Source organism: Pteronotus mesoamericanus, unplaced genomic scaffold (genome assembly GCF_021234165.1).
Source record: "Pteronotus mesoamericanus isolate MK-2021 breed Mesoamerican mustached bat unplaced genomic scaffold, CSHL_Meso_final contig_56, whole genome shotgun sequence".
Lineage (NCBI taxonomy): Eukaryota > Metazoa > Chordata > Mammalia > Chiroptera > Mormoopidae > Pteronotus > Pteronotus mesoamericanus.
The window spans coordinates 702223-719240 of NW_026555201.1; the positions used below are offsets into that span (position 1 = coordinate 702223).

The 17018-nt window shown below is 37.9% G+C and overlaps 1 long non-coding RNA gene across 1 annotated transcript in view; it reads left to right on the forward strand.

Moving 5' to 3' along the window:
* The first annotated feature begins 1444 nt into the window (after nucleotides 1-1444).
* LOC129075794 (uncharacterized) overlaps nucleotides 1445-17018 on the forward strand; it is a 57611-nt gene continuing 42037 nt past the window's right edge. Inside the window, exon 1 of the long non-coding RNA XR_008529678.1 lies at nucleotides 1445-1698. This is a non-coding gene — a long non-coding RNA (uncharacterized LOC129075794). The remainder of the gene's footprint in view (nucleotides 1699-17018) is intronic.

Here is a 17018-nt window from a genome sequence, read left to right on the forward strand (position 1 = left end):
GAGTTGTTCATGGAGATGTGCTGCAGGTTTTTCGTGTGGGTGGAAGTGGTAATGAGATGGTGGTTTTATGTGGAACACGCAGGACACAGAGGCAACTGGATGGAATATAATGCCATGAAAAACTTCTGATATGATTATGTCATAAAGTTACCTAGTGCCAAGGTCTCTTTAGTCTAGACCCAAGAAAATGTGATGCCCTCTAAACTTCTATTTCTTTTGCTTTTATTTTTTTTCAAATTGGCATCCATTTAACACAACTGAGCTTCTCTGAGCCAGGCTCTGGATCCCAGAGGAAAGGAGGCAGGATCCCTGCATTGGAAGAGCACATCATTTAAACATAGTACGCAATTGCTTCCCTGTGTGGTGTGACAGTCGCTGGTCTTGGGACAGTGGGGCTCAGAGAAAGGAGCCATTACTTGGACGTTGGAAGGAAAGGAAAGAATTTGAGGGAAGGTTTCTCAGAGAATGTAAGAGATGAGCTAGGCCATGAAAGTAAAGTAGAAATTTGCTGCCAAAGAATTAGCGTGTTAATGTGTGTGAGTTTTAAAGAGAAAGGCCTTATAAGTAGTAACTGACAAAGCATAAAGTGAGTGGTGAATCAACTATGATGTTGTTGAAGATTGTTTTCAAGAATTTGAAATCTGGTAGAAGTTATGCTGATTCACTGTCCCTGGGGCCAGAGGTTCTTCAGGTTGGTCTTTTTCTGAGGGAGTCAGGAGAAAATAAGGGAGAATTGAGTCTCCACATGGAAAAGGGAGTGGGAAGAGAAATTTCTATTTTCATTAGAAAGAACAGAATATGAGTAGTAGATGATAGAGAGAAGGGAGGAAGTCAAGTTTTTACTTTTGCATTTTCAAAAATCCCACAATAAATTTTTAAAAGACAAAAACTATCCTTCATTAGAAAAATGGAGAACTATATTGTGGTATAGTCATATAATGGAAAACTGTTTAGTAGGTAAAAATTAATGAACTACATTATCATCAACATGGCCCAATCTTAGAAATACAAGGTTAATTGACAGTAGCACATTTAGAAGACTATAGTATGAAAGAGTTTTTATAAAGTTCAAAAACAAGGAAAACAAAATAATATGCTGTTTAGGGATACATACATATGTGTGATAAGTCATAAATAAATTATTAATAAAGAAGGGAAAAAGATAACGTTCAGGATGGTGGTTACCGGTAGGGGCTGAAGAGAGCTTGTGAGGGTAAGGACTCACAAGGAATGTCAATACTATTGGTGATGTTCTAGTTCTTGGGTTGGTGGAAGGCTCATGGCTGTTAATTTATTTTATTTTATTTTTGTTCAGTTATTTTACTTCATAACTTACCTATCCATACTATACATATTTTTTCATGTATGCAAATAATTATAATTAAATGTATGTGGGAATACATTGCTTGAAGGATTTTGACCTGCTGCTTCTGCCCATCTGAGACTTTCCTCTGAGCTGTCACGACAGCACCAACGGTGGCCAGGAGAGTTGAGAGTTAAGAGTGCTGACGCCAAGTTACAGAGCATGAGACAGGATCCAGGATGATGTGAAGACAGAGCCAAGCTGTCAAACCAAGGTTGGAAACAAGTGCTGAGACCCTCAAGGGAATCTCAGGAGTTCTGGACCATTGCGAACCAAGGAGCTGAGCCCTGGCCATAAAGGGAGGCACTGTGGCTTTTGGGAACAGGCTATAGCAGGTATTTTTTCTTTCTCTAACCTTGCTGTCCAAAGATTCTGACACCCCAATCCAGCTTTTCTCACATGGGTCCCCACTTCTCAGTACAACCCTCTTTCCTTGCTTCCCCTGTAAATGCCAGTTCATGTTTACCACTGACTTTTGCTCATGCTATTCCCTCTGGGATGTCTTCCCTTCCTTTTTCTGTCATGGGTCTCTCTGAAGCCTTTTCTAACTGTTCTGATCCAAGCTCCTCCCTTCCTAGTTTTCTTTCTGTGGTACCCAGTCTGTACCGTATACTTCCACATTGCACAAGGACTGAAGCTTGTTCAAAAATGAATGAAAATGCATATAAAGTCCCTAGTGTTTAACATATAGGATATACTCAAAAGAGTTGCCTGTGTTGAATAACCCATATCAAGTGTTCTCTCCTGTGCATTAGCTCTGGTAGCCATGTCTGATTTTGCCTCCACATAAACCCAAAAGCAGAACTCAATCTCTCCAATTTCCCCTAAAGAATCCACTTGCAAAACTGCAGTGCTAGATAGCATAGCTTTTACTTTTTTGTGGGGAAGAAACCAGAAGGCGTTGACATGTCTCAAAGCAAGGAATTTAAAATCCGTATTTGACTGGTTGGTCCCCAAACCTCTCCTCAGCAAACCCCTGTCGCAGGGGCTTCTCTCCTGGGTGTTCTGTGTGCACTCAGCCTCAGCTTTCCATTGCCCTGGGTTTTCCCCTGGGAACCTCAAATTGTCATGCAGATTGATTTAGCCTGGCCCTATTCCCTGTCCCAGCTATGCAAACCTGTGTCCCTTTTGGTGCTCAGCAAACAGAGGGTCCTTCAGTTACCCAGATTTGATCTCCTTATGAGGTCATATATCCTGTGTTTGCAGTTTACTCCTATTGCCTCAGTGTAATTATTACTACTCTGCTTTGCACACTAACGAATTGGTTTTGACAATAAATTATATGTTCTAAGTGGTAGATAACTTTTCTCCCTTATGTAGCTAGTTCTTTAGACCCTACCTGGTTTCTCAAATGAGACTGATGGTTCTTTTAGATAAGGGACCCAATGTTCTATATATTTGCATCTATTTATTTATTTATTTTTAGAGAGATGGGAAGGGAGGAAGAAAGAGAGGGAGAGAATCATCAATGTGTGAGAGGAGCATCATTTGGTTGCCTCTCATGTGCGCTCTGACCAGTGACTGAACCTGCAACCCAGGCATGTGCCTTGACCAGGAATTGAACCAATAACCTTTTACTTTTCAGAATGTCACCCAACCATCTGAGCCACATCACTCAGAGCTGTTTGCACCATTTTTCTTGGTAGCTGCTCAATAGGTACTTGTTAAATTGAACAACATGCGTCAAAATGTATGAGCAAGCCCATGTGAGTGTGTTTGTGGGCAGCATGTTCATTCTGGGGAACTCTGGTGGGAGATCAAGTTGAATGAAAAAGGTGGGGCCTGCAAAGGGGAGGAGCTGCATGAAGATTCAATTAGATTGTGTGTGTGTCACAGGCTCGTGTGTACATGGACATAGAGAGATCTTAGTATAGTGATGTGGAGTAGGTATTCAGTGAATGTTAGTTTCAATCTTTCATATTTATACCTCACTAACTTTTTTCAGCTTTATTGTGATGTAAGTGATGTCTAAAATTGTAAGATATTTAAAGTGTACATTGAGATGATTTAACATATCTCACTACCTTTTTAATGTGACTTTACAGTTACCTAATATTGAGCAATTTCCAAAATGCTGGTGAAAACACTGTCTAATTTTAAGTATCGAAATCCCCATGAAGTGTGTATTATTATTATTTTTGTTTTACAGAGGGGATAATTGGGTCTAAGATAAAATAACTTTGTTTTCAAATCATCAATAGCTAGATTCTTTAAAAAACAATGTAAAATTTTACACAAATATCATTTATGGAAATGAAAAGAAAGTTGAGAAGCCAACCAATAAGAACTCAGTCATCTAGCAAATCAGACTGATTTTTCCACATTTCCTTCTAGTTCTTGTTATTATTCAAACATAATTTTAAGATTTTTTAAAAAAAGATTTTATTTATATTCAGAGGTGGGGAAAGGGAGGAAGAAAGTAAGGGAGAGAAACATCAATGTCTGGTTGCTTCTTGTGTGTTCCATACTGGGGACCTGACCTGCAACCCAGGCATGTGCCCTGACTGGGAATCAAACTAGCAACCCTCTGGTTCACAGGCCGGTACTCAATCCACTGAGCCATACCAGCCAGGCCATAATTTTAAGATTTTAATTATAGTGTCAAAACAATGTTCTTTTTTCACTGAATATTGTATCATTATATGTACTCTTTATATACTTTAATGATATATTATAATTTATGTAAATTATTTAGTGTTTGGATACTTAAAAAATATTTATGAATATAAATAATGCTTTAGGAAGCATCACTGGGACTCCATTCTGCTATCTTTTGTATCATCTTTTTGGGAGGAGGTCAGGGAGCATGAACATTTTCATGGCTCCGCAACAGGCAATTTGAAGATTAAAAAAAAAATGTTTGATTGTAGCAAAGGTGCCCAAAGTCTTTATAGATTTATTTATTTTTGTCTCATAGTACATAATTCTGTGCTCTTTTATCTAATGGGGTCTTAGTGTTTTTGTCTATCAACATGTGTGGGCATTTATATGACATAACAACTGAGTATTTGCTTGTCCCATGGTATCTATGTCCCAGAGAAGAGATACAATTGTGAACAAGATAGTACGGTCTTTAATGTTAAATTACTGTATTGGGAATAAGAAAGGGTACGACTAGAGAAAGGGGAATCAGAAGGGTACAGGAAAAGGAAGAGAAAGTGATGTTGATAGCCTGAAATAAGATCATAGTGAAAATAATAATGTCTTGCATTTGTATATTATTTTCCAGTTTATAGAATCTATTATCTTAATAGGTTAATAAAATCTGTGATCTCATTTTAAAATGAAGAGAAAGGATGGATCCTATGAACACTGCAAAGAAAGAATGAGTGGGACTTGGTGACCATTTATATTGTTAAATAGTAAAAATTCAACTGAGTAAATTTGAAGATCTAATTGGCTTTATGCAATGAGTTATGAATCAGGCAGCATCCAGTCTAGCAAAGAGTAAGAAGCTCCCTGAGTTGTAAAAAAGGAATGTTTTCGAAAGCTATAAAGAGGGTGGAAAAAGGAAATTATTAGCAGAGAATGTATTGTTTGTCAAAGTTGCACTCCTACAGGGAACAGAAAGGGTCTATCAGCGTATTGCCTCCTAGTTCTGATCAAGAAATTAGATTAACTGGTTAAAATTACATTTCTGGGAGAGGCGGAAACTGCAATCAGGTTAGGTATTAATTCTTGGTTCGCTAATGTGGGGCCTGACCCAAATGACTCTATTTTAGGCCTATTGTTTTATTTTAACAATAAAAAGTAGTGAGGAAGGATTTCAGTGGTTCAAGGTGGATCAAGTTCAATTATCTTGAGTAACTATGTACTTTTTGATGAAAAAATGTTTTTTGTGTTTGTTTTTTTTTGCCAATGTCATGATTCTCACCTTATAGGTATGAATTCTGCCCTTTTGTAAATTGTTTAGTGTGCATACATGAAAATCAATTTCTTTGAGATTAGGCTGGCAAAATTCAGGAAGTCCAGCCAGGAAAACATCTAGCTCAACTTCTTATATAACACTTAAAAAACACAATGTCTTTTTACAAACTCGATGTATTGATGAATGTATTGAAATAGATGGTTTTGACAGAGTTAGTCATGGGTCACATTGTTCTGGGCAGAGATACCACAAAGCATCATTAGAATTAAAGAGATGTCTTTATTTTTTTAAAAGAAACTATTTATTTATTTAAATTGAAGTGGAGTTGACATACACTATTATATTAGTTTCAGATGTACAACATAGTGATTCAATATTTATATACCTTATGATATGATCTCCACAATAGGTCTAATAGCCATCTATCACCATAGAAAGTTATAACGATATTGTTAACTATTTTCACTATATTGCATATTACATCACCATGATTTATTTTATAATAGGAAATTTGTACCTCTTATTTTCCTTCACTGTTTTTATCCACCCACACCTCTGTCCCCTCTGGCAACCATCAGTTTGTTTTCTGTATCTAGAGTCTGTTGCTGTTTTGTTTTTTCAATTCCACATATAAGTGAAATCATATAGTATTTGTCTTTCTCTCTTACTTATTTCACTTAGCATAATATCCTCTAGGTCCATCCATAATGTCACAAATTGTTAATTTTCATTATTTTTAATGGCTGAGTTGTATTCTGTTCATATATTTATCATCTCTTCTTTATTCATTCATCTATTATTTGCCACCTAGGTTGCTTCCATATCTGGACTATTGTAAATAATGCTGCACTGAATATAGGGGTGCATATATTTTTTAATTAATGTTTTAATTTTTTAAATAAATACTCAAATGTGAAATTGCTGGGTCATATGGTAGTTCTGTTTTTAATTTTTTGAGGACCCTTCATACTGTTTTCCACAGGGGCTGTGCCAATTTGCAACCCCACCAGCAGTGCACAAACATTTCCTTTTCTCCACATCCTTGCCAACACTTGTTGTATGTTGATTTTTTGATGATAGCCGTACTGACAGTTGTGAGATGATATTTCACTGTAGTTTTGATTTGCATTTTCCTGATAATTTGTGATATTGAGCAACTTTTCATATGTCTGTTGGCCATCTGCATGTCCTCTTTGGATGTTTAGCTGTTCTAGACTTTTTCAAGTGCAAGTCCTTTCTTGTGTTTTTTGAATCCATTTGGTGGTTGGTTGACCTATTTTGTTTAGTTAAATCTCAGCATTCCTTTTGAGGCTTAGGGACATAAACTGAAAGCTCAAAAGAAGAAAAATCTCCCTTAGGGGAAGTAATTGTACTTTAGTACAGAGCCATTTGCATGGAAACTATTGATTTGCCTGCTCCAAGGTACAGGCTGTTTTCCTGGGTTAGCTTTGAGCCTGCTTCCACCTGCCTTGCTATTGGAGCTCAGAGGCCTTTCAGGGCCAGCAGGTTCTGCTATCCATGACCTTCAGTGGAGACTAGTCCCAGCTGATGTCAATTCCAGAAACTGAACAGCATGACTCTGCCTTAAATTGTAAGTAAGGATGAGTCAAAGAGGCTCAAAGAGTCTGGTTTAACCTTAAAACGACTGGATGGATAGTCAATAAATCCAAGATAGAAAATGATGGCTTGGGGCAGGCTTTTAAGAGAACTGTGATTATGTTTCTTTGACAAAATCAAAACTTGATGGAAACTCAGGGAACATTTTGCATAACCTAGATAGTAAAAACAAAGTCATACTCTTTTTTTGTTTGTTTGTTTAAACGAGATCGGGAAGGCTGGGGAGGATGAGAGTGGACTGGGAGAACATGGAGCTCTGTAATTGAACATTGGGAAATGTACATGACAATTAGGAACAACAATATAATATTGATTATCACTATTTTAACTACATGTTGTAAGTTGATTCCTTCTTAGGGAAATAGCATTTTGTTTCAACCACTGGATAATCTCTGGAAAAACACATAATTTCTCCACATGATCATCAACCTCCATTTATGCTTTTGAGCAAATGCAATTTGTCTAATATATTACAGTATTGGTTTAAGGTATTTGCCTTTTGTCATTGTGTTAATTATAAGGTTGTAACTAATCAAAAGCTTTCCTGAAAATCTGAGGGAGAAATGTTGAAGAAGTTCAAGTCACTTGTGGATAATTGTACTTGAGAGTACAAGTACTCTCCTTTTGCAGAGGAAGGCATGTGTTCGTGATGGACTGAGCAGCTGCCAACATGGCCCTGCCTGCCACGACCCGTGCAAAGTCGTGGTCCCTGAGTGGGAGCGACGGGAGATTGAGAAAGGACAACACAACACAAAGACACAACACCAGACAGTTTAGAGAAAAGCGGGGGCCAGGTGGGACATTGTCCTCTGATGGAGAGACAATGACAATGACCACAGTCTCCACGTTTATTTTATCGGAGTTGGTTAGATAAAGCTCAAGGGAGTTTTGCAGACTTAGGGGAACGCCGTGGGCATGGATTGTTCCATTCCCAGGCTATCTACATGATAAAACTTTCTTCTGCAAAGGTTGCAGTCATCTTCAGCAGAAGCTTGCGGTTATCTACTCCTTTCTCAACACCCCCACCAAGCTCGGGCTGTTGCCAGTTGCCAGCTTGCTCTGCTTTGCAGATAACAAGCAGTCGAGTGTGGCTTTGCCAAGCACTTAACCTGGCTTTTGACATCAGCCTTCAAGTCTCCTACACCTGCCATCAAAAGATACACTAAACCCTAAATCGTTTACTTTGGCAGCACAAACTACAATAAAAAAGGTCAGGAGTGCACAAAAGCTTTTAATTTTGATATAGTCCAATGTATCTGTTTTTTTCTTTTGTTGCCTGTACTTTCGGTGTCGTATCCAAGAAATCACCACCAAATCTAATGTCGTGAAGCTTTCCCTCTATATTTTCTTCTAAGAGTTTTAAAGTTTTAGCTCTTTAGGTCTGTGATTCATTTTGAGTTAATTTTTGTATATGGTATATATAAGGTAAAAGTCTAACTTCATTCTTTTGCATGTGGTTATTTAGTTTTCCCAACACCATTTGTTGAAAAGACTCTCCCCATTGAATGATCTTGACACCTTTATCAAAAATCATTTGACCATTTGTGCAAGAATTAATTCCTGGACTCTTTATTCCATTGGTCTATATGTCTGTCTTTATGCCAGTACCACACTGTTTTACCATAGCTTTGTAATAAGTTTTGAAATCAGAAAGTGTAAGACTGCCAACTTTATTCTCTTTTGTTAAGATTGTTTTGGCTATTCAGGCTCCCTTGAAATTCCAAATGAATTTTAGGATCAAATTTTAAAAAATTCTGTACAAAAATAGAATTGGGATTTTGATAGGGATGCATTGACACTGTAGATCTCTTTGGGTAGTATTAACATCGTAGTTATACCTTCCAATCCATGAACACAGAATGTCTTTCCATTTATTTGTGCCTTCATTAATTTTTTTTCAGTAACATTTTATAGTTTTGGTGTATAAGTGTTTTGCTTCATTGACATTCCCTCTGTCTTCTCATCCCCTAATTCCAAAACCCTCCTCTATTCCCAGCTTTTCCCCATACCCACTTTCCACCCCAAGGTCTTCATTATATAGATTGCTTTATGTCAGCGATTTCCAAGCTTTTTTTCATCTCATGGCATGCATAAACTAATTACTAAAATTCTGCAACACACCAAAAAATATATTTTTTGCCAATTTGACAAAAAAAAATAGGTATAATTCTGGTTCACTTGAGATGGCTATTGTTGTATTGGCTGTTGTCATTTTTTATTTGTCAATCTAAGAGAAAGAGGTCAGTGCCCCTGACCGATTAGTCAGATATTGCATGTTTTAGGAATTTTTGCAGCACAACAGTTGAAAATTGCTGCTATATGTTTTTTCCAATAATTTCTTCTCCTCCTTTTACCTGGCAGGTCTGCATCCTTCTTTGCCTCATTTGAAGAAATATTTATACCTTGTTGTGGAAATAGATTAACTTGATGTTTCTGTAAAATAATTTGGCAATAAATAACAAGGCTACAACATGGCCCTTTGGTTACTCACTGCTTTGTCAGATAAACACCATTGCCAGTTTGATGTGCCTCCTTCCAAACCTTTCCTCTTCATTTACGCACACTCACATATACACATACACTCAGATTATATACAGTTGATTTTTTTTACATAAGAGTTATCATATTGTTCACATTCTGCAGCATGATGCTTTTATATCAGTCTATCCATATTAATGCATGTAGATCTACCTTGTACTTTTAACTTCTGCATAGTATTCTATTAAATTGATATGTTATTTTTTAGGCCAATGAATCTTTGTTTCCTATTTTCCATTATTATAAACAATTTTACAATAAACATCCTTCTACATGCCTTATTGTACATAAGTACAAATGTCTCTCCAGTACATACTTAGAAATGGAATTTCTGGGCACATTTTTTGCCACATACTTATTACTTATTTATTTATTTATTTTTAAATTTCAATATAAAAAACTTAATAGAAAGTTCATGCATGTGGTAAAAAAAAAATCCAATAAAAGAGATGTGCAATGGAGAGTATTTCCCTCATAATTGTCACCACGTTCTCCAGTTCTCTTTCTTAGAAGAAATCACTGTTGCTAGTTTCTTTAATAACATACATATACTTTTATGATACACTATGTTATGTACCTTTTTTTTTTATTTTTAAAGATTTTATTTATTTCTAGAGAGAGGGGAAGGGAGGGAGAAAGATCGGGAGGGAAACATCAATGTGTGGTTGCCTCTCGCGCGCCCCCAACTGGGAATGTGGCCTGCAACCCAGGCATGTGCCCTGATTGGGAATTGAACTGGTAATGGTAACCTTTTGGTTCACAGGTTAACACTCAATTCACTGAGCCACACCAGCCAGGGCTATGTACCTTTTTTATATTAAAATAATCTCAAAAAATACAGAAAAGCTGCAAATACAGTATAAAAACTATTTTTTCCTGAATTACTTGAGAACAAAATGTGAATATGATGCCACACCACCCTAGAATACTTTAGTTGTGTTTCTTGACCAACAAGACCATTCTACCTAACCACAAGACAGCCATCAGTATCAGGAAATTAACATTGTTACATTACGACTGTCAAGACTCTAAGGTTTTTTTAAAGGTTAGAGATAGAGAATCTTAAAATTTTTTTTATTTATTGATTTTTGAGAGAGAGACATCACTTTGTTGTTCCACTCATTTGTGCATTCATTGGTTGCTGTCTTGTATGTGTCCTGACTGGGACAACACTCTAACCAACTGAGCTACCCAGCCAGGGTTCTATTTAAGTTTTGACAATTGTCCCAATATTGTTCTTCGTAGGAAAAGATCCAGTTCAGAAGCACATGTTGTATTTAGTTGTCATGTTTCTTAATCTCCTTGATCTGGAACAATTCCTTAGTCTTTCCTTGATTTTCATGACCCAGATGTTTTTGAAGTTTACAGACCAGTTATGTGGTAGCACGTTCTTCAATTTGGGTGTGTCTGCTATTTCCTCGTGGTTGGATTCTGTATCTCTGGTAGGAATATCACACATATGAAGCTATGTTTTTCTCATTGCACTCTCTCAGGTGGTGCATGATTTCAATTTGTCCCATTACTGACAAAGTTCACCTTCATCACTTGATTCAGGTGCTCTTTTCCAAGCCTCTCCACTGTAAAGTCACTTTATTTCCCTTGGTAATTAGTATTTTGTGGGGGAGGAATGTAACTATGAAACTATGTAAATATTCTATTAGCCATTAACTAGTTCATTAGTATCAAAATGGATTCATGGTTTCCTATTTTACTCAATTGGTTATTTTCTATTAACATTAATATTTACTTTTTGATGCTCAATCTGTCCCCTATTTAACCCCCTTCAAACCAGCTTTGTGTCCAATTGTCGTGTCCCCATGATTTCCTTACTTTTTGGCACAAAAAAATGTGTTCCGTCCTGTACTTTCCCTGCATCAGCCCTGAAATTAGTGTCTTGTTTCTTTTTAGTGGAGAATGGTATTTAGAAGCCAAGATCAGGGTGCTAGGTGTTCTCATTATTATTGGGCCTTCTCAGTGAGAGAGTTAGGGAATATATGCCTATTTTCACATATACACACAAATGTTCACTTTTAAACCCCTACTACTCTCTGGCCAAGATGGAGGTGTAGGTAGTTACGCTTTGCTTCCTCACACAACCAGAGAAGGACAAAAACAAATATAAAAACAAAAAACAACCAGAACTGCTAGAAAACCAAACTGTATGGAAGTCCAACGACAAGGAATAAAGAAGAAACATTCATCCAAACTGGTAGGAGGGGCAGAGATAGGCAGCTGGGGAAGAGAGGATGTGTGGCGAGGCGGCAGACCGGGCTGATGAGGTGGCTGCTGGTGGACTGGGCAGTCCCATATTCCAGTGTGGATAAGCCCATGGGAACAACTGGGGAGCGAGATAGACCACGCAACCCAGGGCTCCAGTGCAGGAAACTAAAGCCTCAAAACTAATGGCTGTAAAAACCTGTGAGGGTTGCAGTGGCAGAAGAAACTCCCAGCCTCACAGGAGAGTTCATTGGGGAGACCCACAGGGTTCTAGAACATATGCAAAAATCAGCACCAAAAGGGCCCAATTTGCTCGTGGGTAGCAGGGGAAGTGACTGAAAGTGGGGCGAGAGCCGAGCAAGTGGTATTGTTCCCTCTTGGACCCCTCCCCAACAGACAGCATCACAACGCAGTGACCTGGGTTGCCCCTTCCAGGTCAATACCTAAGACTCCACCCCTTACAGTGTGAAAGGCGTACAGAGACAAAGAAACGAAGGAACAGATCAAAACTTTAAAAAGAGAACTAAATGATGAGGAGATAGCTAATTTATCAGATGCAGAGTTCAAAACACTGGTAATCAGGATGCTCACAGAAATGGTGGAGTATGGATACAAATTAGAAGAAAAAGTGAACAGTATGCAAAGTGAAGTAAAACAAAATATACAAGGAACCACCAGTGAAGCAAAGTAAACCAGGACTCAAATCAACGATTTGGAACAGAAGGAAGAAATAAACATTCAACCGGGACAGAATGAAGAAACAACTCAAAAAAATGAGGAGAGACTTAGGAACCTCTGGGACAACTTTAAACACTCTAATATCTGAATCATAGGGGTGCCAGAAGGAGAAGAGGAACAGCAAGAAATTGAAAACTTATTTGAAAAAATAATGGAGGAGAACTTCCCCAATCTGGCCAAGGAAATAGACTTCCAGGAGATCCAGGCAGCTCAGAGAGTCCCAAAGAAATGGACCAAAGAAAGCACACACCAAGGCACGTCATAATTACATTACCCAAGATTAAAGATAAGGAGAGAATCTTAAAAGCAGCAAGAGAGGAGACAGTTACCTACAAAGGAGTTCCTGGAAGACTATCAGCTGATCTCTCAAAAGAAACCTTGCAGGCAAGAAGGGACTGGCAAGAAGTATTCAAAGTCATGAAAGGCAAGGACCCACATCCAAGATTCCTCTATCCAGCAAAGCTATCATTTAGAATGGGAGGGCAGATAAAATTCTTCCCAGATAAGATAAAGTTAAAGGAGTTCATCATCACCAAGCCCTTACTATGCGAAATGTTAAAGGGACTATCTAAGAAAAAGAAGATCAAAAACTATGAACAGTAAAATGACAACAAACTCACAACTATCAACAATTGAACCTAAAAAACAAAAACAAAAACAAACTAAGCAAACAACTAGACCAGGAACAGAATCATAGAAATGGAGATCACATGGAGGGTTATCAGCGGAGAGGGGGAAGGGGGAGAGTTGAGGGAAAGGTACAGGGAATAAGAAGCATAATTGGTGGCACAAGAGAGACAGGGAGGTTAAGAATAGTATAGGAGATGGAGAAGCCAAAGAACTCATAAGTACAACCCATGAACATGAACTCAGGGGTGGGGAATGCTGATACGAGTGGAGGTGCAGGGTGGATGGGGAAAAAGGGGAGGAGAAAATGGGACAACTGTTATAGCATAATCAATAAAATACACTTAAAAATAAATCCCTATTATCTATCTATCATCTATAATCTATTGAAAACATTGACTTCACACAGATATCTTCCGTTCTGATTCAGTATCTCAGGGTTCATTCTAGTTTTCTCCTTCTTCATTTGTCTTATTCCCTTCTCAATGAGAACTCTTGTTTCCACTTTCCTTAGATTTACTTATTTGAGAAAAATGCCTGTGTATAACAAATTTCCCCTTGCCTCTTTTTCTGCGCATATCCCCTTCACAACCCACTTGAGCTTTAACACCCCACAGCAGGCAGCCCTCCTTCATGGACTCCCTCTTCAGCCTTCTTAGGTTCTGACATTTCTTTCTGGCCATTGTGTATCCTGCCACACATCACCACCTGCATGCATGCTTACCTTGATTTAAGACTGAATATTCTTGTCCTAACTGGTGTGGCTCAATGGATTGAGCGCTGGCCTGTGAAAAAAGGGTTGCTGGTTCAAATCCCAGTCAGGGCACATGCCTGGGTTGCAGGCCAGGTCCCCAGTTGGGGGCATGTGAGAAACAACCACACGTTGATGTTTCTCTTCCTCTCTTTCTCCCTACCTTCCCCTCTCTCTAAAAATAAATAAAATATTTTTTAAAAAGACTGAATATTCAAGAATGGTCTGGTAGAAAAGAGTAAAGATGAATCTTGCTTTAAAAAATGTTATTTGGCTACTAATTTTAAAATCACTATTATATATACATCCTTATTTTTAAAAGTGAAACATTACAGATAAAGTTAGAGGTTCTTTTGATTATTATCCCTGATTCTTCTCTGCTAATGCTGTCTCTGAAAGTAAGCCAATGTTACTAGTTTGATGTGTATCCTCCCAAATTTAAAAAAATAATCTTACATTCATACATATGTTCCTCCCCCAAAAAACATATACCGGCACATTCATGTTTTAAATTTTACTCTCTACTTTAAGAAGAACTACTGAGACAAGAACACTTAGAGGTTGGTGGAGAGTCTCCTCTTCCTTGAATGAGGCTTCCTGGGAGCATTAATCAGGACTCGAGTTTGCCAGTGACAGAAATCCAACTGAAAGTGCCTTAGGCAAAAGGAAAATATATTGACTCATATCATTGGGAAATTCAAGGTAAATGGCCATTGGGCATACAGCAAGAACGTAAAAGATGTAATCATGTACATCTAGGCCAGCAGTAGTACAACTCCACCCAGAGAAGTGGGAGTAAAAACAGCAGTAGTAGCTGGATATTCACATACCGGCAATATACAATCACATGAAAGGAGATGTGGTAAACATTTACCAAGAAGAGATTTTGCAAATTCTAGCTAGTATCCTACAGAACAAGTTTTTGGTTTGCTGAGTAAAGTTACCACCTTAACGCAATTCTAGGTGGCAAATCAAAGGGTTGGGTTCCCAGGTTTGTCCAGAAGCATTGCAGTGCAAATAGAATGGAGAAACCATGAATGAAACTCTAAGATTTAACATCTTGGCAGATAGTATTCTGTTCAAAGAGAAAACATTTAAGGAAGAAAATGTCCAGATAGATTCAGGGCCTAACTAAACCTGTGTCATCAGGACATTGCCACTGCCACTCTCGATTTTTTAGTTCTGCTCTCTCTGAGCCATTCATTCTCAGTCGAGCTCTCCCCTTGAGATGGGAAGGAGGGCCAATAATTAGGCCTACACTTTACCAGCATTGCAAGTTTTCCAATAGTTTCAACATAAGTCCCAGAATTGACTCTCATTTGTTATAAGCCCATCCCTGAACAAATCATGTGAACAAGGGGTAGAAATTAATATCCATTTCTCCTTTTTTCATAGAATACTTTTCAGCATTAGGTATATTACTGCTTAGATAAAGGAATCATTTTCTAGACTCCCTTCAGTCTATAGATGGCCTTATGGCTAAATTCTGGGTAATGGTATGTTAGCTGAAGTAATTATGCAACTTAAAATTCACAGCCCTAAAAGAAAGGAGTTTGCCCTCTTTTTCCATTTTTGTAGATTGAAGTGAAGACTTGATGATGAATCATATGGGACCATGAGAACAGAGGCTACACTTAGACATAGTAAAGCAACAAGGTCTAAGGAGCCAGGATTCCTGATATCTTAGAGCTGCCATACCCCACTGGACTGTTCATGCCTCAAACTACTGTGGAGAAATATCTTAATCAAGCTGCCAACTCATACCTTAGATACCTGTTTTGTAACCCAGTTTACACTTGAACTATGCAACTTCTAAGTATTGGTTAGGGTAGGTAATTGACCTTCTCTATTCGATCATCCCATTTATTTGTATGGTTGAGAAGGCTTCCGCTTGTAACTTCCACCTGCAATTTTGGATTCTCTTATAGGCATAGATTTTCACTTCTTTACTCACTATTTTTCTGTTTTTATTTCTAAACTAGGTATTTGATAAAACTAACTTTTTGTTTCCTTTTTTGTTGCGATTTAATTCACAAATCATAAAATTTGCCCTTTTAAAGTGAACAATTCAGTGATTTTTAGATTATGCAACCATTACCACTATCTAACTCCAGAACAGTTTATCAGTCCAAAAAGAAACCCTTTACCCATCAGCAGACACTCCTTATTCTCCCCTTCCGACAGCCCCTGGCAATCACTGCTCTTTCTTTCACTATAGATTTGACCATCGTGAACATTTCATATAAATGGGATCAAATAGTATGTGACATTTTGTGTCTGGCTTCTTTGACTTAGCATATTTTCAAGGTTCATCCATGTTGTAACATATATCAGTACTTCATTACTTTTTATGGTTGAATAATATTTGTATAGCTATACCATATTTTAAAATTCCATCCATCTGTTGATGGACTTTTGGGTGGTTTCTACTTTTTAGCTGTTATGAATAATGCTGATATAAACATCTGTGTCCAAGTTTTTGTGTGAACATGTTTCAGTTCTCTTGGATATATACTTAAAAGTGGAATTACTAGGTCATATGGTAAGTGTATCTTTAACTTTCTGGGGAATTCCCCAACTGATTTCTAAAGCAGTTGTACCATTTGGTGCAGCCAAAATTGCATATATTTGTGATATTTAATTTTCCTGGCAGTTAAGGATTATTTGGCTTTCTATTTCATCCCTGATCTAGAGAATAGTTAAGGGGGTATTTTAGTCCTGGCTAGGTAGCTCAGTTGGTTAGAACATCATCCTGATACACCAGGATTGAAGGTTCAGTCCCCAGTCAGGGTGCATACAAAACTTAACCAATGAATGCATAACTAAGTGGAACAAGTTGATGTCTCTCTTTTTCTTCCTCTCTTTCTAAAATCAATAAATAAAAAAAATTAAAAAGAGTTACCTCCTCTTTTAAAAAAGAATATTTTAGCCCTGGCTGGTGTGGCTCAGTTGTTGGAGCATCATTCTGTAGACTGGGAGGTCACGGGTTTGATCCCCAGTCAGGGCACATACCCACGTTGCAGGTTTGGTCCCCCCACCCTCCAGCTTAAGGGTGCATATGATTGATGTTTCTTTCTCACATCGGTGTTTCTCTGCTTCTCTCTCTCCCTCCCTGAAACCCATAAGCATGTCCTTGGATGAAGATTTAAAAAAAAAAATTTTAATATATATTCTGTGGTTGGGCATTTTCCCATTCTGCTCTTGTAACTGTAGAACCAGCTCAAACTGGTCCTATCCTATTTTTAACAAAACCCAGATCCAAGGTTTACACCACTTTGCAAGTAACAGTCGTGAACCCT